The sequence below is a fragment of the Protopterus annectens genome, chromosome 17.part0, assembly GCF_019279795.1.
Source record: "Protopterus annectens isolate FY-2018-M chromosome 17.part0, PAN1.0, whole genome shotgun sequence".
NCBI lineage: Eukaryota > Metazoa > Chordata > Ceratodontiformes > Protopteridae > Protopterus > Protopterus annectens.
In genome coordinates this window covers 418661589-418685963 of record NC_056751.1, presented here as the reverse complement: position 1 = coordinate 418685963, position 24375 = coordinate 418661589, and the positions used below count along the sequence as shown (strand labels likewise).

Below are 24375 nucleotides of genomic sequence, written 5' to 3'. Positions count from 1 at the left end.
AGTGGCATAGATGTTGAGTGTATTCACTGTTGCAGTCCTTACAAAATGGGTTATCCGACTCCCTGTAGCCCACAATCGGCCAGAATACCAAAGTCCTTGGTATATGATGTCGGCTGCCTTCGGTTTAGGCCTGACGTCGGGTACAAAAGAAGGCAGCCAACACCATTTCCTCAAGTTTTTTCTTGCCTTAACTGTCAGGAGACCCCCCCCCCCAAAAAAAGTGTTAGGAAAAGAAAATCCAGTCTGTACCCTAGGAAAAAAGGGGGGGTGAAAGGGGGAGGGAACCAGGACTGCAACAGTGTACACAACTATACTTTGTGTTTCACTGTTGCAGCCATTTTAATGGGTCGATTCCCAAAGCCCAGGAAAAAAAAAAATAAAAGTGAGGAGGAACACCCACTGTTTAAGGGTTGGTAAGGATGCACTGCAACACTCCAGTGGCAAAACCAACCCTGCACTTAAAATACAAGGGTAAATTTTAATGCTTCGTGAAAGTGTGGAGTTTGCCTGAACAAGACAATCATCCAAGTAAGGGTACATTTGAATGCTTAGTGAAAGTGTGGAGTTTGCCTGAACAAGACAATCGTCCAAGTAAGGGTACATTTGAATGTTTTTTTGCCTGCACAAAGCAAAGACTGGAGCCAGGCATTTGGTAACTCTGTGAGCAGTAGATAAGCCAAAAGGCAGTGCAGAGAATTGGAAAGTGTCTGTTCCCCACCCTGAAGCGAAGGAACTGCCCGAAACTTTCCCTTATTGGAATGTGCAGATCAGCTTCTTTGAGATCCAAAGTTACCAACCAGGAACCCTTGGCAAGCATTGGCAACACCTGCTGAAGAGTGTGCATTTTGAATTTGGGAATAACCAGAAAAAAGTGTTTAGAATGGATAAATCCAGAACAGGGCACCAGGTGCCCCCTTTTTTGGGAACCAGGAAAAGCCTTGATTAGAAACCCTAGCCTATCTGTAGTGCAGGAATGGGCTGTATTGCACCCAGGTTTAGTAAAGAAGAAACTTGTTTTTCTGCTTCTGTCCTTTGATTTGGGGGGATATCTGGGTATCCTTGGTGGACAGGGAAGGTGCGAAAGGAGAACTTGTAACCTTGGATGCTATTTTGAGCACCCATTTGTAGTCTGTGATGGTGAACCAGACATTTGCAAACATGGCTAACCTTCCCCCCCAAAGGAAACCCTGGGCCTGCAGAGGCAGACAGGGGGAAGGCCAGTCACTGGGAATGCTTGCTTTGGGAAGTTTGCTTAGAACTCTATTTAGAAGAGGAAGCCTGCTAGTGCTTAGCCTTTTGAGGTGTGGAAGTCTGTCCCCTAGACCACCTGTAACCCCTAGACCTAGTGTGACTCGTTTACTAGGGCTAGGAAACGTCCAATTCTTAGAAGGGTAATGTCTACTAAAACGAGGAGGCTGAACATGCAGAAGTCCTTAACAGTTTGCATAGATTTGGCCTTATCAGTCAACTTTTTCAACACCTCTTCTGCTTTGCTACCAAATATTGTCCTTGTGCAAAGGCATATCCAGCAATTTAGACCTGACAGGTTCAGAAAGAGGCTGTTCCCAGAGCCAAGTATGTCTTCTAACGACTGAACCAGTAGCTGCTGCCCTGCAAGAAGCCTGTCAAAACCACAATGTAGAGAATATTTAGTGATGAGTGGCAGAATTCAATAAATCATGCATGTCCTTACTCTCCATCAGGGAAGCCTTAATAGCCTCAAAGTATGCTGCTGATACTTATATGAAAAAAACAATTAACAGACCTAATAGCCAGGGTGAAAGTATAAACCTTTTTACCCCATCTATCCAAGGCCCTAGATTCCCTGCCAGAAGGAACAGGATTTTTAGCAACAGCGGCTTTAACACCCTTAGCGCCCTGAAAAATAATCTCTGTATGAGCAGTAGGATTCTTGAAAAGGAACTGATTAAAATCAGGAACTCTACAATACCTGTCAGGCTTTCTGGGAGCAGGAGGAACAGATTTAGGAGTCAAAGAAATCTCCATGAAAACAAACTTCCAAAACCAGAGGGATAGCCAAAGGCTTATGCTGTGGCAAATCCAAGAATTCCCTAATCAGTTTCTTATAGACAGAGGGAAAAAGTCATGGCTTTCCCATTTGAAATGCTCCCCAACAGTATTCAGAGCATCTCCAAAAGAAAAACCTTCTGGAGGGGAGGCAGAAGGGATGGAGTCTTTGGCAGCACAATCCTCAAAACCAGAAAAAAGTAGAGTTTCCTTCTTCATTAGCAGAGAGTCTGAGGCAGAAAAAGCTTCTCCGGACAATTCCCTAATCCTTTTAATAGGAGGTGGCAGAGAGCCCTTGGATAAGGATCAAGAGATCACTAGCCATTTTAACCATCTGAGCCTGAAGCATTTGAGGGGTGGCAGATGCCTGCTTAGGAGTAGATTTTCAGTAGGATGGCCTGCTAGAAAGCCGGAGGGACTCGAGAGGCCTAGCCACCACAGAAGTCTGAATCAATGTCTGTCTGGATCTGGTCTCTGGGCGGAGAAGAGAGGCCTCAGAAGCTGGCGCCCGTTTACCGGATCCAGAGGCAGCGACTGGCAGAGGGTCAGAAGACTAAGTGAAAGCCTGTGATTTGGAGGACTCAGAAAAGGTCTCCGCAGATGTCTGCTGCTGAACATCCACTGACTGCAGGGGCAAAGAAAAGTGCCTCACTGACTACCGCTGTGCCGACAACCAACTTAACAGGGACGTACTCGGCTAATTAGACCCTAGGCCTGTCGTGGTCCTTATCCTTGCGCTTCTTAGGAACATCTGAAGTCAGGAGACCAGAAGATGCCATATCGACGAACTCAGCCCAACGGGGTACTTACCTGAAGAGGTCTTCAACTAAGCAGAAGAAAACAAAAAGGTATTCGGCCAACCAGCACTTGTGCAAAATAAGTCTGCATTGGGTTCCAAGACTGAGGAAATGGCGTAGTCTGCCTTATTCTGTCCTCAACGTCGGGCCCAAACCAAAGGCAGCCGGCGTCATATACCAAGGACTTGGGTATTCTAGCAGAGTGTGGGCTACCGGCAGCCGGATATCCCATTTTGTAAGGACTACAACAGTGAAACACAATGATCACAGGGTTCTGTGCTGGCTCCCTTCCTGTTTGGAATTTCCCAGAAATCCAGGCAAAGTTGGATGGCCTGTGGCTGACCAAGTTTGCTTAGGATTAAAACTGGGAGCAACAGAGTTCCCCAATCCATGTTAATAAACTGCACACAGGAGTAACGCAGACAAATGACTGGTGCAAAAGCCAAAGTTTAGAGCTAAATGCAAAAAGCACATTAGCAAGGAAGTAAGCTTTCCCAAAGGAAGTAATTACATTATAGACAGTACTCCCTAAGTGTAGACCCAGTGGTACGTGATCTGGGTACTCAGCATGAAGCAATCTGAACCACCAAGTATCCAAAGTAATAAGGAAATCCTACTAAGCTATAGCACTCCCCCCCAAACAAGTGGGTTAATTTTAGTCACACACTGCAAGGCCTGTCAAGATAAAATGAATACACAAATTCTTTGAGAGGATTTAAGAGGCATCTAGGCAACATTGGGCACAATGCTCAAAATCTCGCAGCTCAGAAAGTTAGTGGGCAGAAACCATTTGTAGGATGGACATCAAGCCCACTGTACAAACAAGGCTGATGCAGCAGACAGATTCAGAGCCACCCTCCACACAGTATAACCATTCTCTGCAGTTGGCTTTTAGTCCAACAATAAAAGAGGAAAGGGTCAAAATTAACCACTTATGCAGAGGAACAAGGCCAATACAAGTGTAGAGATACTTTAAATTACTCTGAATAGTTACCCAATAAATGCCAGGAAATTTGTTGTTGCTAGAGAGAACTTTGAAGCACTACAACCCCAATCAAAAACTGGGCTGCTGATGAGAGGGTAGACTCAGAACTCAATAAAAAGAATGAAACAGAGCTGAAAAAAGGTCAGAGTGCTAAAGGCAGTTCCAGCACTAGTTTTCTCTTACACAAGCCTTAAATAGGATTTTCTGGCCAACAACCATAATTTGAAAAGATACAAAACTACTTGCAACTTCCTGATTACAACAAAGATTCAGCTAGGACTAGGAAAACTCACATTAACCAGAAAAATAAAATAAAATGCCAAAACCTTCAAACACTATCTGCTGAGTTCAGATGAACTATTACATTCTCTACAGTTTTGGAAAACACTGGGGGGGCACCCCTCACTCATTTAAATCCCTCTGTCAAGAAGTCAGCAAGACCCCATGAAGACAACATGTCAGAACAGAAAAAAAATCAACAGAGAAAGCAGTTTTTCAAAACGCCTGCGTACAGACCAAAAACTTTGTCCAAATGCATCCTTCTGAAGAAATTCCAAGATATACCTACATAAAATCTGTTTACCAGTACACCAGACTGCTGTGCAAGAGTATCAGGAGACATGCCAGACGGCAAGCAAATCAAATAGTTGCTTCAGGTTAACACCAGTGTTTAAAAAGGTCTACTGCGAGATTACAGAATGTACTACCCCCAGTTGTACTGAATTCAATGAAGGATGCAATCACAAATGTTTCCAATGGATACCTCATGATGTGCTTTAATCAATCAGTACCTTCAGTGTAACTGTAGAGCTGTAAAGTGCATCTGGCATGTCCTACAATCTGTTAAAAAGAAAAGACAATGTAAGAAACATAAATGCTGACAGATTTATTCACAAGTCCCTCAGACCCTCTGTGTGTCAAAGCACAGAAGGGCACAAGGAATCAGCACAGATAATCAGAGCCCAGTGCTGACATCATTGGGACGATTCATCAACCATTTCATTAAGCCTTCACAAGAGAGGATCACTTCCCCAACACAAAACTTTAAGCCTCTTGTACCCATAAAATTAACAAACTGATTGGCACAGTATGGTGAAACACAGCTGGACTACAAAGAGTCTCAATATGTAGTTTCCAGCAAAATGCACCAAATCAAGATAAAGGGGTGGGTTAAAGCCAAAAATCACAAACATGGCACCTCCAAGGACTATATCTTCACAATGGGATTCAGTGCTCTATGTTCCCACCCCCACTTCAAACTTTTAAATGCAATAAACACACACAATATAGTACAGTAAAGTCCTGAAAAGTTACACCATCTCATACTCCCTTTTTTAACCTTTAAGTGAAAAGGAAGCCTGAAAAAGGCTCACAGTCAGAAATGCCTACAAAGGATCTAAAAATTACTGATAAAGCAGGCGCTGACATGTGCACAGGGACCACGACTGCAAACACTAACTGACAAAGGAGGGACAAAACCCAAATATTATGATATACTGTTAGGGCCCACCGTGAAGGTAGTGACCTGGAGCTTCTCTACACTTTTCATACCAAATTCCCTCTTTGCCGTGCAAGTTGTAAAATGGAGCCACAAGCTCACAAACAAGGACCCATGCAGTCAGTGAAGCTATTTTTAAAATTTAAATCCAGATGGACATATGCCAAAGTGATTATACAATACAACAGTTTATAGAGATGGGGAATAGTATGTGCGCTGAAATACACTGTCCAAAGAGTTTTGTAATGTGCCACAACTGTGTGACCAAGTAGTATATAGCAAAGGAAATTAACTGTGTGCACCCACAAATGAGGAAGGGGGGAGGCATGCAATGGGCATATCCCCCTCCTCCAAAACAGTTTTTCAAATTTGTCAAGTAGTTTTTGTGCTATTAATTACATTTAATGCTACCATGTAATTCAAAGGGTGCGATTAGTTAAGGTGTGTGACTTGCACCTGCAAATGTCTCTGACCACAATTTTGAGGAATTGTGAACTAATCATGACAGCCAACCACAACTCGGTAACTTTTCCTATCACTATTAAGAAATGAAGGTTCTCATTAAGTCTTTTATTCATCATTTATTCCGACAATGGTTACCTGGGTTAGTCCGACTGAGCTAAAGCCCATTTTCAGCAGAGGCCTGGGGGGAAAAACTATCAAAAGTAGTAACATTAAGTACAGAAAGCTTCAAAAACAAGACAAAGTCAAATTCAGAGGGAATGTAGACACCAATAAAATATCTAACCTAGCGCAGAAATAGCATAGTAATTTACTATAGCTACATAAAAAACAGTACTGCACAATGCACAAAGAACAAATCAGCTAACTCTGGAGTAGCAAATAAAAAAATTGAACAGAACAGGCAAGTGCATTATAAGCGTCCTGAGGAGGGACACAGTAGAAAGTTAGGTTATGTCTGCCAACTAAAGTGATTTTATCTAGCCTAATCCTTTATACTCCATTTCATGTATTAAGAGATAGGAAATTGGCTAAAGGCTGCCCACATGGTGCAGTTGGCAGGGGCAGCATCAGAACATGAAGGGAACAGTAGTTATCTAGTACAGCTGGTGTTGATTTGTTTGATATGTACTTCCCTGACCTACAGACTAGACTCGCAGCCAACAAAATTTGTGACAAGTCACTGTCAAATCTCATATGACACAGAAATGCTACAGAAGAAAATTAAAATAAGCATAAATGAAATGGTAAAACATGCAGCATTGTCACATCCAAGCAGACAAACCATCCACCAGCATACCACATGGACACCATCCCATTTTAAAGTGGGAAACCTGGGTTGATCATTTTAGTTTCCTTTGATCTCCATCTAGCAGTAGTGGTCAAGAAATTTACTTGAACACCTTATCACCAAATACTGCCATACACACTTGTACATTCCACCACCTATTAGTTCTATGGAATGGGTGGTATGGGGGCAAATCCCCCAATGGACACCAAGCTGGGCTTGAAACAAGATCACCCTTGCATGTGCAGTGACAAACCCTGCCCAAGCCCACCCCATTTTCGTACACCACCACCCGAAGTTGTTTTACGAATATTCAAAGCATCACAGAACTGTGCACTTTGAATATCCATAAACTTGCCACCACTTTGGGATACAATATGAAAATGAAAAACATTTTTAATTATATTAATAAACTATATGCCAATATTCCACACGGTTGGCTGTTACTACCTTAAGTAAGCAGTGCAGGCAACTATCAAAACTGCTGGTGCAGTGTTTCACTTTTTGTTTTGGTAGCTGCCAAAGCCCAAGTCAGACTACTTCATGGATTCTGAGAAATAGGAGAAGACTGACTTTAAAACATGGTTGTTATAACTTTGAAAGTTGCTAGAATAGGGCATTGTGCTAAGCATGCATTTCCTGAAGGACGTGAAGGCTGAAACTCAAACACAAGACATTTAGTGAATTCAATCCTCAATGATTTTCCAGAACACCACAAGGTTTATGAGGTACAGTCTAAAACTGAGAACAGTCCAAAACGGAGACAAATCTGGACAGTCTGTACACAAAGAACCAGTTCTTTATTGTGCAGTAATACAGAACAACCAGTACTGTCATAATCCTGGCAAATCTATCATTTAAATGTAGTTACCATTCTGTCGCCCATTTTCATCTAACCCACGCTCTGCTGAATGACTCAGTTGGCTCCATTCTAAAAAGATGACCTTTTTTGCCAAGTCGTGCCACAAGGCTAAAAAGAAACTGGATAAAGAATAATGAGACTTAAACTTGGAGGAAGCATAGAGGCATACCCCTCAACCTCTTAGCGCAAAAAATCTGGACAAAGCCTGAAATAATGGAGAGGGGGACAAATTTTAAAAGTCGCTAGATATTAGTAAAAAACAGTGGACAGAGTCACTCCTTGGTAATGCATCTGTGATGTCATTACTACATTAACTCAATGGAGACACCCAAATATTCTAGGCGTAACCAAGCCCCTTTCAATTGTCAATGTAGGAACGCCTCCAAAAAGAAACTAGAAGCAACGCCTAATTTAGTATTGAAACTGCATCACGAGACCCATACCTTGCTAGTTAAGATACAGTAGACCAACATCTCCAAAGCCCACCTACGTGGCAACTGAAATACACCATAACTTTAAACCAGACATATTAAACCTACAAAAAACGAATAAATCAATAGACTTTTTATGCCAGTAAAGGAACGCTAAGAAAATACTTTTTAAACCCTTGTGTTGCAAGACATATGCTTACATTTCTAATAACCAAACAACCCATCAATGAATAAAGAAGCAATAAAATAGCCATCCAAAATTGCTAAATTGTTTATAAATGCAATTAGCTTGCCGTCCCGCCTAAGCACACTGTCAGTCCAGAAACTAACACCTGTCAATAGAGAAAGAAATGCCCAAACTTGTGTGAAGATCGGGGTGGGGGGCGGTGAACTACACAAAATGTTTTAGAAGAGTATCCCAGAGATACTCAATAGCGAGTCTGCCTAAACTCTTTCAAACATCCAGTGACTTGGTCAATAAGGAATGAATATTCATGATGTCCAGGTATATGGCATGTTAGTTCAAAAGAGGACTATTACCCAACGCTAAAGAAACAGGACAACTGAAAAATATATATCTGATATCAAACTTCATTCCATCCTTGACAGATGGGTGCAGTTCCGATTATCGGAACAAAACAGTCCGTTACTACAGCGTGCGCCAGCCAAAAACTCTGCTCTCTACCCAGAATCCATCCCCATTACCTCAGATCTTGTTTGCCACTTTCTGAAATGGTCGCGTTTAGGGCTTTGAAAACTTTTGACTTCTACATTCAAAATTCCATTCACATCTCTTTTACATCTATTCTATTACACTTGTGTATTCTTCACATCATAACGGACATAGTCTTCCCTTTACATTTATTCCCAACTATTATTTCTGATAGACAGCCCCCCCCCTTTCTTTCTCCTGTACGTGTTTGTGTACTTCTTACCCATCACTGTTGACAGTTCCATTTCTTATTTAAAAAATAAATAAATAAATTAAACTTTATAGAGCCATTTTCTTTGACTTTTTGTGAAGGCCTTCCTTGTTACTCTCCTGTCATGTCGGACAAGGGCAAGACCCCTTCCGGCCTCAAAAAGGGCCAAAAGTGTGGTCATAAAATTCCCTCGTCTGATCATCATGCTTTGCGTGTGTGTTGTCTAGGTCCTCTCCATCTGCAAGAGGATTGCACCTTTAGCCACAGGGTCCAAGTGGGGAGGCATAAGTTAATTTTAAAAGGTCTCCTTCCATCAGCCTTTGGAGAAGCCTTAACCACTTCAGATAAAGCGAAGACCTCTCTCCTTTTCTTCTTCCACTGACAAAACAAAAAACGAGAAGTCAATCTGTTCCAACCTCTCCGTCAGTTTCGAAGACCAAAAAGTTGAAGAATTTAGCACTAACAGTTCCTTCGGTATCAAACACCTCGTTACTGATGCTCTGGTGCCGAGGACTACAGTTTCTGCACAGATTACAACAGAGTCCTTCCACGGTGAAGGCCTTGACGCAAGAATTGGATTCTATGTCTCAGACCAAGATTTGGGCACCAAGAACTTCTTATTTCCCTTCAATAGACCCCCTTTGTTGGGGAACTGCCCGAAGTATTTTTACAGAGGCTCAAGTCTCCTTCAGCTTCGCCAGTCCACTCCAAACGCCTTACAGAACTGGACGTTGAGAGGCTGAGAAATAAGACTGTTTGGACTAGAGAACTTTCAGCCCCCACCTTTGGCAGATTCCTTCTTGTCTCAGTACCAAAACATCCTCCTTCAGCCTGGTGGCCAATCCTCCACTAACTTTCACAGAGGTCTTAACAGTTTTCTGTTCTAGTTCTAGCACAGACTGCGTCAGCTCCAGAAATGCTTGCCTCTACAGAGATAATTACACTGAGCTCTGTTTATTTCAGAACCAGAAACCCCCCTGAGCCGTAGTTGCCCCGTCGGTTCCAGGGAGTGGGTTAGTCTCAAGGTTTTTCAGAGCTGTCCCTCTATGCAGAGAGCCATTTCTCTAGCAGAGATTCAGTTGGTGCCTACCCCCAATGGAATAGGCCCCGCTCTAGTTCTACTATTCCACCTGCCTTTCCACAGGGACAGTGGGTGCTGAAGCCCCAGGTGTCACAGCCACAGGTACTGTCATCCTTCAATACCTCCCCAGATTATCCCCCTGAGGAGGTCCCAAGCAAAGTGGAAGAGGAAGCACTTCAATCCCCACAGGAATCAGTCACCGATGTCTAAGAGGGGTCCCCACAATCACCCCATGAAATGGTTGGAATTCCCAAAACCCATCCTCTGGAGGAGGATACCTGGAAGCATTTGGCACCCGCCCATCTACCTCTTAGGTGACTTTGCCCGCCGATGAACTCAGTTGATTTCACATCAGGCATGGAAGGTCCCTGACTCAGTCAAGCCCATTCCCAGGAGACCAAACAAGATACACTAGCAGTTTTAATCCTATGGTCATAGAAGCCACCACTACAAAGGAACTGGCTGAGGAGAGTTCCTTTGTCCCTCCACCCAACAGGGAGTCCTGGGCCATGGCCAGATTTGGAAAGCGGGTTTACACTTAAACACCTTCACCGTAAGGTCATTGAATTACTTGGCACATTTCACCAGACTCCAACGGGATCTGATTAAGGAATTATCAAACACCTTGGCAGGAGCTGTAGCGAGGAATCCAATAGAAAGTGGCTTCTCAGTCAACTACTCTCGAGTCTGTCAAATTCATCTATGAGGCTGACAGCACATATAGCCGAAGGGGTGTCTAGAGCAGCAGGTAAGGCATAGCCATTAGAGACATGCCTGGATGCTCCTTTGTGAAACATTTTCAAGTCTTCAATGCTTCTTTTGACAGAACATCCTTACTAGGCCTGAAAGTGAAAAAAAACTTAGTCCAGTTGTGAGACAGATGGTAAGATCCCTTCTGCTGTGGGCTTTAGGGATTCTTTCCCTAGCAAACCATTTCAGTTCTCCCGAAGGGCGGCCCAATTGACTTCCTCTGGAAGCAGTTGGGGGACACTCATCCTTCCACTTAAACATCTAGTGAGACATAACTATTCCTGGGTGTAACAGATCATACCCAGAGGCTATATCATTCCCTTTTCTCAACCACACTCACTTCAGAAGAAAACCCCCAATGTTCCACCCAATCTCAGGGATGAAACAGTACAAGACATCCAAAAAACTGCTGGACAAGAGTCATCCAACAAGTCCTGCCAGACCACGAAGGATCTGTAACTCACTCTCCAGATTCTTTTTAGTGCCCAAAAAAGACAGGGAACTAGAGACCAATTTTGGATCTCAGTATAGTGAACAAATCAGTTTGATATACAAAGTTCCGGATGATCACTGTACAGTCTGTTTTTAAAGGGAAGAAAAAAAGACAACTGGATGTGCTCAACAAACTTTCAGGATGTGTATTACCATATAAAAGATCAAATGCTCCAGAAAGTTCTTCCAATTCTAGCTGGGAGCCAGTCACTACCAATTCAGAGTGCTGCCTTTGGGCTCACCACATGCCCCCAGGGTGTTCACCAAATGTATGGCAGTAATAGCAGCTCACTTGAGACTACAAGGATTCCATGTGTTTCCACATCTGGATGACTGGCTCACAACCGCTTCAACCAAGCATCAGCTGAAGCTAGCCAGTGACCACAACCTCAACACTTGTACCCATCTGGGGATAACAGTAAACCTAGAAAAATCACGTTTAACCCCAACACAAAAACTAAGAATGCACTGACAACAGCAGCTTTCCCACCGGAACGTCACCAGAGAATTGTAGCTCAGGTTCACAATTAACCCTCAGAAGAAGGTTCCAGCTCATTTAGTCTTACAGGCTCTAGGATCCACGGCAGTTTCTATACCTCTGGTGCCACCAGCCAGATTTCACATGAGAATTCTACATCTACTAGCTTCCCAGTGGCCCACACTTCATCACCCGTTGTCACAGGTCCTGATCACCAACCGTTGCAAAACAGATCTTTGGTGGATGCATTCACATACAGTTCTTCACAGTCGTCCCTTTCTTTTTCCAGAGCCCACGGGCATAGTGACTACAGATGCCTCAAAGATGGGGTGGAGCAGCATCACCTGGACAAGACGGCCCAAGGAATTTGGTCCCCTATAGAGCCCAACTTGCACATGTATGTCCTAAAGATAACAGCGGCTTCCTGCCTTGCAGGCTTTTCAGACAGCTCTTCCTCAAGGGACTACTGCAATTCAGACATGTCAGTAGTTTGAAACTTCAACAAAACGGGTAGGAACCAAATCTAACCCCCTTTGTTGAGAAACACTCAAGTGTGGCAACAGGAGATTTCTTCCAACCACTTTCTAATAGCAATGCACATACCGGGGAGTTCCAATGTGACTGTGGACAAGCTGAGCAAATGCATCCTTCAGCCTCATGAATGGTCTCTCAATCTAAAAGTAGTGAAAATGGGTTTGTCTTTGGGGTCAACTTTGTTCCGAATGTTTTGCATCCCCATGAAACAAGAAATGCAGCAACTACTTTGCCCTGATACCCCTCCAGGAAAGTCATAAAGAGTTTCTCTTTACCATTATTGGCCCCCCCGACTCCTATACACCATTCCATAGACACCTAATTCCAAATTTTGTACAAAAAGCACACAGGTTGTAAGTACAATGATCCTAATTGCTCTCCTTTCACTTTCTTTGGCCTCACCCAACAGCCCTTGACTCTGGACTCTATGCCAGATCCCCTGTCCCATCCAGACAGTCTCATTCACCCAAAGATTTTGAACCTCAAGCTAACTGCATGGTCCCCCCAGTTCCATTAATTTCCAAGTATCCAAATATTTCCTCCTCAGTATGCCACATTCTTTTATCAGCCCACACACCTTCCACTACAAAACCGTACACCAGTAAATGGAAGAGCTTCACTTTTTCAGCCCTTGAAAAACAAACTGATTCCCTTTCAGCTTCCATAGAACGTGTTCTGAACTTTTTAGCCATGCTATTTAACACTGGAGCTTCTCCGTCCACTATCAAAGTACAACCAGCTGCTCTAATTTTCAAAATGGCTTTGATGAATGGTCTTAGTCTCCCAAAGGCATGTAAATCATTCCGAAGTGGCACTCTTCTGTTAAAACCCCCATTCAAACATACAACCCCTCATTGGGGCTTGAACCTAGTTATTCATGCAATAACTTCTCCTTTTGAACCCTCCGCAGAGTGTGACCTGAAGTTGTTATCCTCGAAGTGTGGCTTGAGGCGTGCTTAGGGTGGGATTTGCTACTGGGCATCATGCGAGGTACTACACTTGGCGATTACCCACACTTGCCTCTGCCAGGATTTCCAAGATTCAGGTTTTATCGTCCCAACCTCCTTACAATGTTTTCCACAAGGATAGGGTACAGTTAAGAACGATATTTTTTTTACCAAAGTCATATCAGACCAACATTAACCAGACCATTAATTTGCCATTTTTTCCTAAATACACTAACAAAGGAGTTAACGCCTTGCACTTTTTTGATGCCCACAGACCGCTACGTCTCTCTTCGAAAGACGGACAAGTCAATTATTGTTTTCTTTCTCTAGTGCAAAGCAATCAACAAACTTACTCTAAGTGGCTAAAAGACTGCATTTCACTCGTTTATGAAACGAGATAGCTTAGCCGGTTATATAACAGTGTAGTGCCTCGCAGGATGTGCAGTAGCAAACCCCGCCCCTGACCGCCCATAACTGCGCTGTCACGAAACATGCCCATAACTGCTCTGTCACGAAACATATTAAATATAGGATATGTAGTGATAGTGATAGGTCTTGAAGTGCAGATAGATGAATGTCTCCTTGTGAAGGCGAAATTCAATCGTGGTCGCGTACTAGGCAAAATGGACCTTTGGATCTTTGGAATATATGACTGCACTAGAAATTGTGGGTACCTGACATTCGTTGAGAGAAGGGATGCAGGCACCTTACTTCCAATTATTAGCAAACGTGTGCTACCAGGCTCTGTCATAGTTTCGGACGAATGGGCAGCTTATAGAGGTAATTCTGAGCTGCCGGCAATGAATTATATGCACCTTACTGTAAATCACAGTAAAAATTTTGCAGACCCTGCAACTGGTGCATTACTAACGCGGTGGTGGGGATGTGTTCAAAAACGGAACACTATATGGTGTTGATGCAATATTACTAGGCTATTTGCTGTAGTACGGAAATCACATCCCAAACAGTTACTTGTTAAATGTGTATGCTTTACTGTAAAATGTCTTATTACATTATTATAAAGTTATAGTATGGATCACATTCTTGCTGCATGATCCGTGTTAATTTACACAGTTACTTTTGTGCCCGATGTACTAACATTAAAAATAAAAGCGATTGTTTGCTCCAAAGCAGAAAATGTATTTTTATTTCTGTGTTGCATGATAACTTCCCAAAAGAAAAAGTCTTCATCGCAGTACCGCCCGCGAGGGACTACACTGTTAGATGTTCCGTGTCAATCGTGTATGCCACGCCTCAAGCTGCGCAGTACCGCTCGCGAGGCACTACACTGTTATATAACCGCTCAGCCTTAATAAAACCAGTCAAAGCACATTCTACAACAGCTACTTCGGCTGTCTTTCAATCTAGAGCTTCAATGAATTACGTGTACAGCAGCTAACGGGCTACTCTCCATAGCTTTATTACTCAAACTGGAACTGGTCTCTAGGGAACGACTGTCCTTTGGTTGGACGGTGTTCAAGAACGTCCCTTCATAACGCCTCCCAAGTTACAAAGTAGCTTGGAACTCTCTCAAAGTTAGAATGAAGTTTAACATCATAAGTGCGATCTCGGAGTTGGTATTTTTAAGTAGAGGGGGGGTATGCGAGTCGCAGCCCCCCCACTACAGAAAAAGATTACTCTACTGTACCACGCAACCAATACGAAATCGATTTTAGTAAGAGAACAAAGAGGAAAACAGCACAGTACGACCATACTACGAATAGTCACGATGACACTGAAATCGGCATGGATTGTCAATCATACATGACTGACATGGCAAGACCGTGTGATGTGGCATGTTTTAATCACTTTCGCGACGCCCATTTCTGTGCAAAAATGCTGGTGGGGTAGTGTCTTAACAAAATAGCCCCATACAATCTTTTGGTAGAGACATCATACCAGCATGCATCAGGTCAATATCAAATCTGCATGGCAGTCAATCATGCGTCATTTGCAAACATCACAGCTATTTGCATGTCAACCACACAAGCCTCGCCCACTTCTGCGTAGTTGACCGAAAAGGTACCTTTCTACAATGGCGCACCACCAACACATTTTACACGGAAGGAGAACTCCACAGGCAAGTTAAAACGGAAATGACTTGACCGACATAGGCACCACAGAGTACTACAGTTATCTACCAAATTACGTTAGAGCAAGAAACTACACGTGGATACACTGCACTCGTATTAGTATAGATTCAAACTTTATTTTTTTTCAAACCCACGTGCCACATAATACATTTATAACCTGGGAATCGGTATGCAATTCCAAAAGTAATACTACATCCATGAAAAAAAAAGTGGTATACCAAACGAAATTTTACACTCAAACAGTGCGTGCAGACACCAAGTAATGCATTTAAACAATACAATCGTGCCTAAATATGCATTATTTAAATAATGCACGACGGGGCGTACACTTACTCCAGGGAAAGACGTGTTGAATGAAAACAAGACCCCAGATCGTAAATAGAAGCACTACATTAACAGAAAACTACACTAGGAAAATTGCACGATATTCATCAAGCCTTCCGTCAATTTTATCTAGTTAGTACACTGAACACCAATCACGCAATTTAAGTAGAAAGTGCGAATAGTGCAAAATCACCTTTAGAAAATTCTGAGTTTTCACAAACGTACAGAAAAATAACTATTATACAGAAAACAAAATAGAATCTCACCAACCATAACAAGTTCTCCCAAACACGTGAAGTACATATCTGAATCTCTGAACAGCCATTCTAATGCAGCAGCAGCAAGCATTACAACCATCTAGACTCCAGAGACAGCCACGCGCTCAAGAAGACCGGAAACAGGATACTGAGCATGTATCGCGAGAATGTTATGAGACGTATAAACTTTCTCTGAATGTTATTAAAGCACAGCATACCCCTTATTCAGATTTTTTGCCTTATATCTTGAGTCTGTTCCTTATAAAGTCTGTGGTTTTCTGGCATATTACTGAAGACTGTTGGTGTCTTTCGGCTTTTCCCGGTTAGGGTTCACCACAGCAGAACTCCGGTCCGTTAATGATTGGCAGTTGTTTTTTGCGTAACGGCTTGCCAGGCATGACGTACAACCTTCAACGAAGGAACGCTTATTTACGCATGTCTCCACACAGAAGACGCTCTAGCTGAGAATCAAACCGGACAGCGTCTTACTGTGAGGCGATAACGCTACCTCAGCACCACCACCGCGGTGGCATATCATTGAAGACTAAAGCCATAAATTATGGCATACATTTGACTTCAAAACCTCATATCCTTCAGGAAATGCATGATAACACAATTCATGTTATTCTAGCAACTCTCTTAGTTGATAAGAAAAGTATTTAAAATGTGTTCTTATGTTTTGGGATTTTTGTCTCCCCCCTCCCATTATTATTTTAGGTTTTGTTCAAATTTCCTGTATTAACAGGTATACGTGTCTATGGGCAATCTATTCCAGAGTCTGGGGAGTCTCTGGGTCAGGAACCTATCCCTCCAGCATGTTTTGTTTATTGTGATGACAAGGTTTAGATCCCTGGAGCGTGTGGCTCTGAGGGATTGGGATTTCTTTAAGTGTAGCATGTCCAACAGCTCTGGGTTTGACATGGCATTGTATATTAAGCAGAGATCGCCTCTGAGTAGACGATATGTGACAGAGTATAGCTGGAGTTTTTTAAGGCGGTCAAAGTAGGGCATCTGATTTAGGCCTGTGATTCCTTTAGTGAGGTATTTCTGCGGCCTATCCAGTTGTTGCAGATGTCTTGAGAGGTATATACTAAACGGGGCGTTGTATTTTAATGAGGGATAAGTACAGTGGGACAATGACCTCCTTTTTTCTGGATCAAAAGCCCTTAGTGATGAGGTGTGCCACATAGAAGGATTTCCTGACTGTTGTGGCAATGTGGTTATCGAAAGTGAGACGACTGTCCACCTGTGTCCCTAAGTCTCCTATTACACTTTCGGTGTTTAGTGTACTGCCACGTATATGGTAATTCACGGATACATGTAGTCGTCTTGGGCATCCTAGTTTTATTTACTGATATTCATTAAGTTTGATTTGTTTAAGGGTAGCCGTTACTAAATTGTAAAACAAGCCTGTCCATAGATTCGTTACCACCTCTCCTGAAGTATAGAAACATGTCTTTCTTTTTTTGAACAATGGAGATTGATTTATAAAGACTAGTGTTATGATTTTATTACTTAGTTGAGATGCATGGCACTGCTTTAAAGCTAGGCGTTTGTAAATTACTTAACTATGCACAATAATCTGATGCTTTTCTTATTTACATTGCACTTATTATCTTCTGATTTAGGCATACCAAATTATATAGGGAAAGAGAATAAGTGCTACATAATATGCTTAACATAGTCAAACACACAGTTCTGGACTGTTTCAGAGATTAATCTGTCAACAATAAACTATTATAATACAGAAATTAATGATAATATTCAGGGAAAAAAGTTTTATCTGTAATCTTAGTGTAGTACCTCGCAGGCTGCACAGTAGCAAACCCCTCCCCTAACACACCCATGACTTACGAAGCTACAGTAATATTATAGGTTCATAGGTAAGTACTGGGCTATCTGCCCAAGGACATTTATAAGCCTAGCCAGAATGTGTTGGCTTTCGCCACCCCCTTAGATTAGTTCCCTGCGCCACTGTCCAGCAGAGCCATCAGTTCCCTGCGCCACTGTCCAGCAGATCCATTAGTTCCCTGCGCCACTGTCCAGTAGAGCCAGTGCAGTGATCCCCGGGGTAAATTTTCTGTTTCCCATCCACTCGTCAAGGTTTCTCTCTACCTGATGTATATTGGAATCCTGTTCCAAAGCATAGGGAGCCTCTGGGATATGAATCTATCCCTCCAGCATGTCCTATTTATCATTGTGGTGAGGTTTATATCTCTAGAGCTTGTGGCTCTCTGGGATTTGTTTTTTTTTAGGTGGAGCATGTCCATCAATTCTGGGTTGGACATGGCCTTGTATGTCAGGCAGAGATCACCTCTGAGTAAGCGGTATGCAACTGAGTACAGCTGGAGTTTCTTGAGTCGGGCTGCATAGGGCATCTGTTTGAGGCCAGTAATCCTCTTGGTGAGGTACTTTTGTGGCCTTTCCAGCTGTTGCAGGTATCTTGTAAGGTACATCCCAAATGGGGCGTTGTATTCTATGATGGGTCTAATGAGTGATGAGTAGAATAACCTGTTTTATTCTAGATGCAAGCCCTTTTGTGATTAGATGGGCCACATAGAAGGATTTTCTAACCACCTTGGCAATATGATTATCAAAGGAAGGAGAGGTTACTATCTACTTGGGTCTCCAGATCCCTTATTACATTTTCTGTATTTAGGGGACTACCACCTATGTGGTAGTTCGCGGGTATTTTGTTTTTTCCAAAGGGGGTGACTATGCACTTTTTGGCATTTAGCTTGAGGCCATGATTTTGACACCAGACATCCGTCTCAGTAAGACCCATCTGAAGGGTGTCTGTATCAGCCGGAGAATCAGTTATGGCCCCTAGTTTGCAGTCATCTGCGAACTTGGTCAGCCATAGTTCTCCAATGCTTGCCTGTACCTCTGAGAAGTATATACCGAACAGGAGGGGTCCTAGGACTGAGCCCTGGGGGATGCCACTTGTAATCGGTTTAGAGTCGGACGTAGAGCCTGCAACTCTCAAAATGTGGGTTCTATCTGTGAGCCAGTTGGCAACCCATCTCATGACGTAGGGGTTTATGTTCAAGCTGGTGAGCTTGCCTATAATACTAGAATGGGGAATGGTGTCGAAAGCCTTTGCGAGGTCTAGGTAGGCTGTGTGGACCTCCTTTCCCTCGTCTAATGCCTTGGTAACCATCTCAAAGAAGTCCTCCAGGTTTAGGAGGTATGATCTGCCCTTAACAAAACCAAAATGGGTAGGGTACAAAGTTTGGAGGTTCCCAATGTCTCTGTTAATGAGTTCCATGATGATGTGTTCCATAGCCTTGCAGACCAGGCTAGTCAGGCTTATAGGGCGATAGTCCCCAGGGTCTGTTGTGGCTCCACCTTTGTGGAGCGGGATAACTGTTGTTGTGCATCACTGTATGGGTACGTAGCCTGTAGAGAGGCTGAATTTGAACAGTGTGTTTAGGTGAGGGGTTAGCTCATTTTGGAGCTCTTGTAAGACACAGCCTGAGACCCCGTCTGGTCCCATTGAAGCTGTGTTTTTTGGCTTTGGATAGGGCTGTTTTAACCTGTGCATCGGTGATTGATGGGGCCCTACATTCTTCTGGTATGCTTATAGGCCCTTTAGGGGGTGAGGGGGGTGAAGTTTGCTCTAAACCTGTCTGCCAGAATGTTTGCAATATCAGTCGGTTCAGTGTATTTTGTGCCATTCTGCACTAACTCAGAGCAGATCTGAGGGTTTCCACTTAGGTTCTTGACATAGCTAAAGAATGCTTTATGGTGATCTTTGGAGTCATTGGCAATTTTTCTTTTGAAACTAGCCTTGGATGATTTAATGAGGGATTGTAGTTTCTTGCTGATACTGATCAGGGATGTCTTTCCTTCTTGGGAATTTACTCTTTCCTGTATTAGTTTCCTCCTTCTCTTGTATAGCTTGTTTATGGCAGGGGTCCACCAGACTGGTTTCCTTTTCTTGGAGGAGTGAGTCTTGGTTTTACTTGGGATAGCACAATCCATGCATTCCTATTAATTAGCTGTCATGTATTCATGTATTTCAATCATCCAATGAAATATATTTCTGATCATAAGATCATTAAGGGATCTTTTTTACAAGTAAAACCAGCATATTTTAACCGTACTATGACCTTCCCAGTTGAAGTGGTTAGTAAACCATTACTACGTGTGCCACATTTTGCCCATTCTTTCAACATTACCATGGGCTACTGTTCTTTATTTTGAAGACAGAAGGCTGAGAGCTATGGGTCTCCGCTTCAACACAGCATTTCATAAATTCTAGAAGTAACTTATTTTTTCTTCTAAGCATCAACAGTTTGTAAAATCACACATGGCACCCCCCCCCCAAAGGAGAGAGCCTACAACCTGCATAATCACACCCCAAATTAACTAAATGCCTGATAAAAAAATTAGCTAAACACTAAAACCGTCCATTGATTATTCAAGGGGACAATATCAGCAAGGAAACAGGGCAGCAGTTTCTGAAATAAGACTGTGACAGTTATATGCAGGCGTTCACTAAATACAGACAAAAAGAATACATAAACTACGTAAATAAAAATATGCTTAGTGCATAAAACTTTCCCCCATTGTATCTCATGAGAAACAGTCCTAATTTGAGTCTTTAAAAGTCCATGTTCTTCACTGATCCACATTGAAAGAGTTTGCATAGTAGACAACACCAACTCAAGGGAAAAAATAAAATTAAAAAAGCTTCCTACGTAGTATAAAGTAACACATTCTAAACATCATGTGATAAAGAATCATATTCCAAATTTCACAGACGTAAGGGCGAAAGCTATGCATAGTATAACTTTTGAGAATGGCTCCTTTGATCAGATAGAAAGCATTCCACCAAACCACTGTTCTCAGTACAAAACCACCTCAGCAACATGAAACTATACCAAATACCAGACCACCGAGCAGATGCTAAAGATCTTAAAACACAATGAGCAAACCTGAGACTTTTATTGCTGTCAATGTACATGCAACTCCTATAAACACAATTGTAAATAACAGGGCAATGGAACAGCTGAATAAAAGGTGTTTTTGTAAGGTGTTTTTCTAAAAACTGTCACTCAGATGTACGATGGCCTGCCAATCAATGTGGACATGTCCTAACCTGCACAGAAATGCCCGCGAGGTACTACACTGTTAGATAACCGTTTACTCAATGTCATTTTATCCTTTCATGTTACTGGTATTATGTACCTCTATATTTTTAGCATAGTGCATTCTTCATATTTTATTTATTGTCACAATATTTTTTTTGTTTGTTTTATGTTCTGTGTATGAATGGTTATATTATTGTCACTGGGCTGAGGCTGAAATTGTTTAGAACTAATCAGTGCTCTACCCCAGTAGACAAGTTAAATAAACTATAATACTTGGTTTATCTTTGACAGCTTGATCTATTGAATGACTACACTTTTGGACCAACTGATATCTGTAATGAGAAGGTAACTTGTGTTGTATTTGTTCCATTTAAAATGTGAGGGTGAGTTGCATTTGCCTGTTACTTTATAGAAAGGGTTTGAGTACCTGAAGGTAGCTCATAGAAGATTACTAGGCTAACTACCCTAGAGCTCTTACAAGCCTAGCCATATTTATCTTGAGTTGCTCCAGTTGTTGTTAGGTGACTAAAGTTCACAGAGGTAAGGGTCTATGGTACTTAATAATGACTTCCGCTGTCCAGGAGGGACATGGGCATTACCCCAAGAGTGAATTTTAGGTCACCCATCCATTGATCTAGGTTGCGTTTTAAGAGGGTCAGGGAGGGCTCAGTTTCACGTGAGTTGGGAATTTGTTCCAGAGAAGCAGCAGTCTCTAGAACATGTATCTCTCTCTCTCCAGTATGATCTATTCAGAGGCTAGGTTAAGATCTCTGGAGTGAGTGACCTTCATGCAGTTTGATTTACAAATGTGTAGCATTTCCATCAAAGCCGGGTCAGAGGTTGCCCTGTAAGCTAGGCACAGATCACCCCTTAGCAGCCTGTAGGAGACAGAATACAGTGACAGGGCTTTCAGTCTTTCTGCGTAAGACTTGTTTTGTGTACCCTGTAATTTTTTGGTGAGAAACCTCTGTGGTCTCTCCATTTGTTGCAGGTGTCTGTTGAGGTACATGTAAAAGGGAGCATTATACTCGATTACTGGTTTGCTGAGGGCCAAGTATAATGGAAGTGTAACATCCTTAGATCTAGATATGATTCCTTTATTTATGCTACATATATAGAAGGATTTCCTTAGTATTGTGGATACATGGTGGCCACAGTTCAGGTTGCTGTCAGTCTGAGTTCCCAGATCATGTATTGCTGTGTCTATACTTTGGGGGTGCTATCTGTAATGTAATTAGCAGGGATGTCAGCCTTCCCAAAGGGAATAATAATGCATTTTTTTGCATTTAGCTTTAATCCGTGACTTTGGCACCAGTCATTTGTCTGCAGTATATTAACATCGTGGGGGACTCGATGATTGCTCCCAATTTACAATCGTCAGCGAACTTGGTGGACTTCTTAGATAAATTCCGAACATTGTCGGGCCCAGCACGGAACCCTGTGATATGCTACTGATGAGTGGTCTCTACTGGTGAGTGGTCTTTTGCTAGAGGTGAAGTCACCCACTTTGCCAGTATGTGTCTTGTCGGTGAGCCAGTTGGCTACCCATCTGGTAATATAGGGGTTAATTCACAATTTGGAAAGTTTATGTATAATATCTGAGTGGAGGATTGTGCCAAATGCCTTGGCTAGTTCAAGATATGTGATATGCACTGTCTTTCACTCGTCCAGGGCCTTGGTGGCTTTCTTGAAAAAGTCAACCATGTTTAACAGGCATGATCTACCATTAATGAATCCAAACTGGGTTGGGTCCAGAGTTTGGAGATTACATATGTCCTTGTTAACAAGGTCCATAAAGATTCTTTCCATAGCCTTTCAGATGATGCTAGTTAGCTTATAGACCTATAATTTACAGGGTCGGTTGATGGTCCCCCTTTGCGTAGAGGGATTACTGTTGCTATCTTCCTTTCTGCCAGAACATAGCCAGTTTGCAGGCTTTTAAACATGGATCCAAGTGAGTCTGCTAGGTCGTGTTTTAAGTTGTCACGGTGGTACGGCGGTAGCATTGTTACCTCACAGCAAGAGGTTCTCCCGTTCGATTATCGGCTGGGCTTGGGAGTGCCTTCTGTGTGGAGTCTGCATGTCCTCCCCATGGTTGGGTAGCATTCGAAAGACATGCGTGCGTAAATGGGCGTGCCTTCGTTGAAGGTTGGGCGTCGAGCTGGCACCTCGGCGTTTCGTAAAATTCTACTGCCAATCATTAGTGGACCAGAGTTCCACTGTGGCAACCCCTTACCGGGAAAAGCTGAAAGACAAACAACAACAGGAACTTGGAATATTGTCTGTTCCTATTGATGCTGCATTTTTGGCCTTGGAGAGCTCTGAGATTACCCACTACCTTGAAGTAATAGGCTGAGGAATGGTGGCAGGTATACTTTGGGTTATGACTGAAGGGGAGAGGGGGGTGAATTTTGCTCCAAATCTGTCACCTAGCAGGTTGGCTATTACCTCTGGTTGAGTATGGGTAGTGCCATGTACAACCAGTTCAGCGCATAGCTGGATATTCTCTTTTAGATTTCAGATGTAGTTAAAGAATGCCTTTGATTATCATTAGCTATGGAGGCTATTTTTGCTCCATACTTAGCTTTGGAATACTTGACAAAATCTTTAATTTGTTTGTTTGAGCTAGAGAGAGATGTCTTCCTATGCTGAGCAAGTTCCCTCTTGTTCTTGGACATTAGATTCTTTTTGTTGTTGCATAGTCTGTTTAGACTAGGGGTCCACCAGTGTGGCTGTTTTTTTTTTTTTTTTTGGCAAGACCTGTTTTTAATCTGGTCAGGTACAGCCGATTCTATACACCTGCTTAAGTGGTTATACAGAGCATTGGTGTACACCTTTCCGTAGGAGTCCATGTTATGTGTATTCAAGCAGGCTTTGAAACTTCTTATACCATCACTTAGTAGGAGGTAGTTTGTCATTGTAAAATTCTTAAGCATTTTTGAGCTTGATGAAGTATCTGGTCATATAATTACATTGAGCAAGACTGATTTATGGTGCGACCTTACCAGGGAGGACATCACACATAGTTGGGGTTCAATGCTGTCCCATGTTAGTGAGTACTATATCCAGGACATTTGAGGCTCTTGTGTGTGTGCTGACTAGCTGTCCCAGAGCATTTGCATTGACAAAAGTCCAATAACTTCTGAGCCAGCATGTTTTGTGGTTGTATATGTTTTCCACTTGATGGTAGGATAACTAAATTCACCCATGAGTAAAGTGTTGGGCTGTATGGCAAGTGACTCCAGTAAGTCCAGGTATATGGCATGCTTTTCCTGTCTCATGGTGGGGGACCTATAGCTAGCTATGATGTAGGGGGCTTTGTTTGTAGTTAATTGACATGGAGTAGCTCGAGAGAGTCATACTTTTTGGCCAGTCTTGAGGTGTACGTATTCTTTATAAAGATGTATTCACCTCCTCTTCCTTTGGTTCTTTCATGTCAGTTTGTGGCCTGAATGTATGTAAGGCGATGTAGCCCTGCATAGACTACTAGCATTAAGCTGCAGTATCTTGAGTTTATCTAGAGAGGATTTTGTTATGTTGGGAGGTTGGT

The 24375-nt window shown here is 42.6% G+C and overlaps 1 long non-coding RNA gene and 1 other non-coding gene across 4 annotated transcripts in view; both read right to left on the bottom strand.

Annotated features, from left to right (window-relative positions):
* Positions 1-16043, bottom strand: part of LOC122791606 — a 127683-nt gene extending 111640 nt beyond the window's left edge. The window contains exons 1-2 of one of the 3 annotated variants that reach the window (XR_006363174.1): positions 15743-16043; positions 4602-4650 (exon numbers count right to left, since the gene is read on the bottom strand). This is a non-coding gene — a long non-coding RNA (uncharacterized LOC122791606). Of the gene's footprint in view, positions 1-4601; positions 4651-14954; positions 15543-15742 lie in introns of those variants that run through there. The other 2 variants (XR_006363175.1, XR_006363176.1) reach the window with 2 other exon arrangements.
* On the bottom strand, positions 4705-4796 carry LOC122791873. Its single transcript, XR_006363229.1, has one exon. It is a non-coding gene; the product is annotated as a small nucleolar RNA SNORD88 (small nucleolar RNA).
* Positions 16044-24375: the final 8332 nt, after the last annotated feature.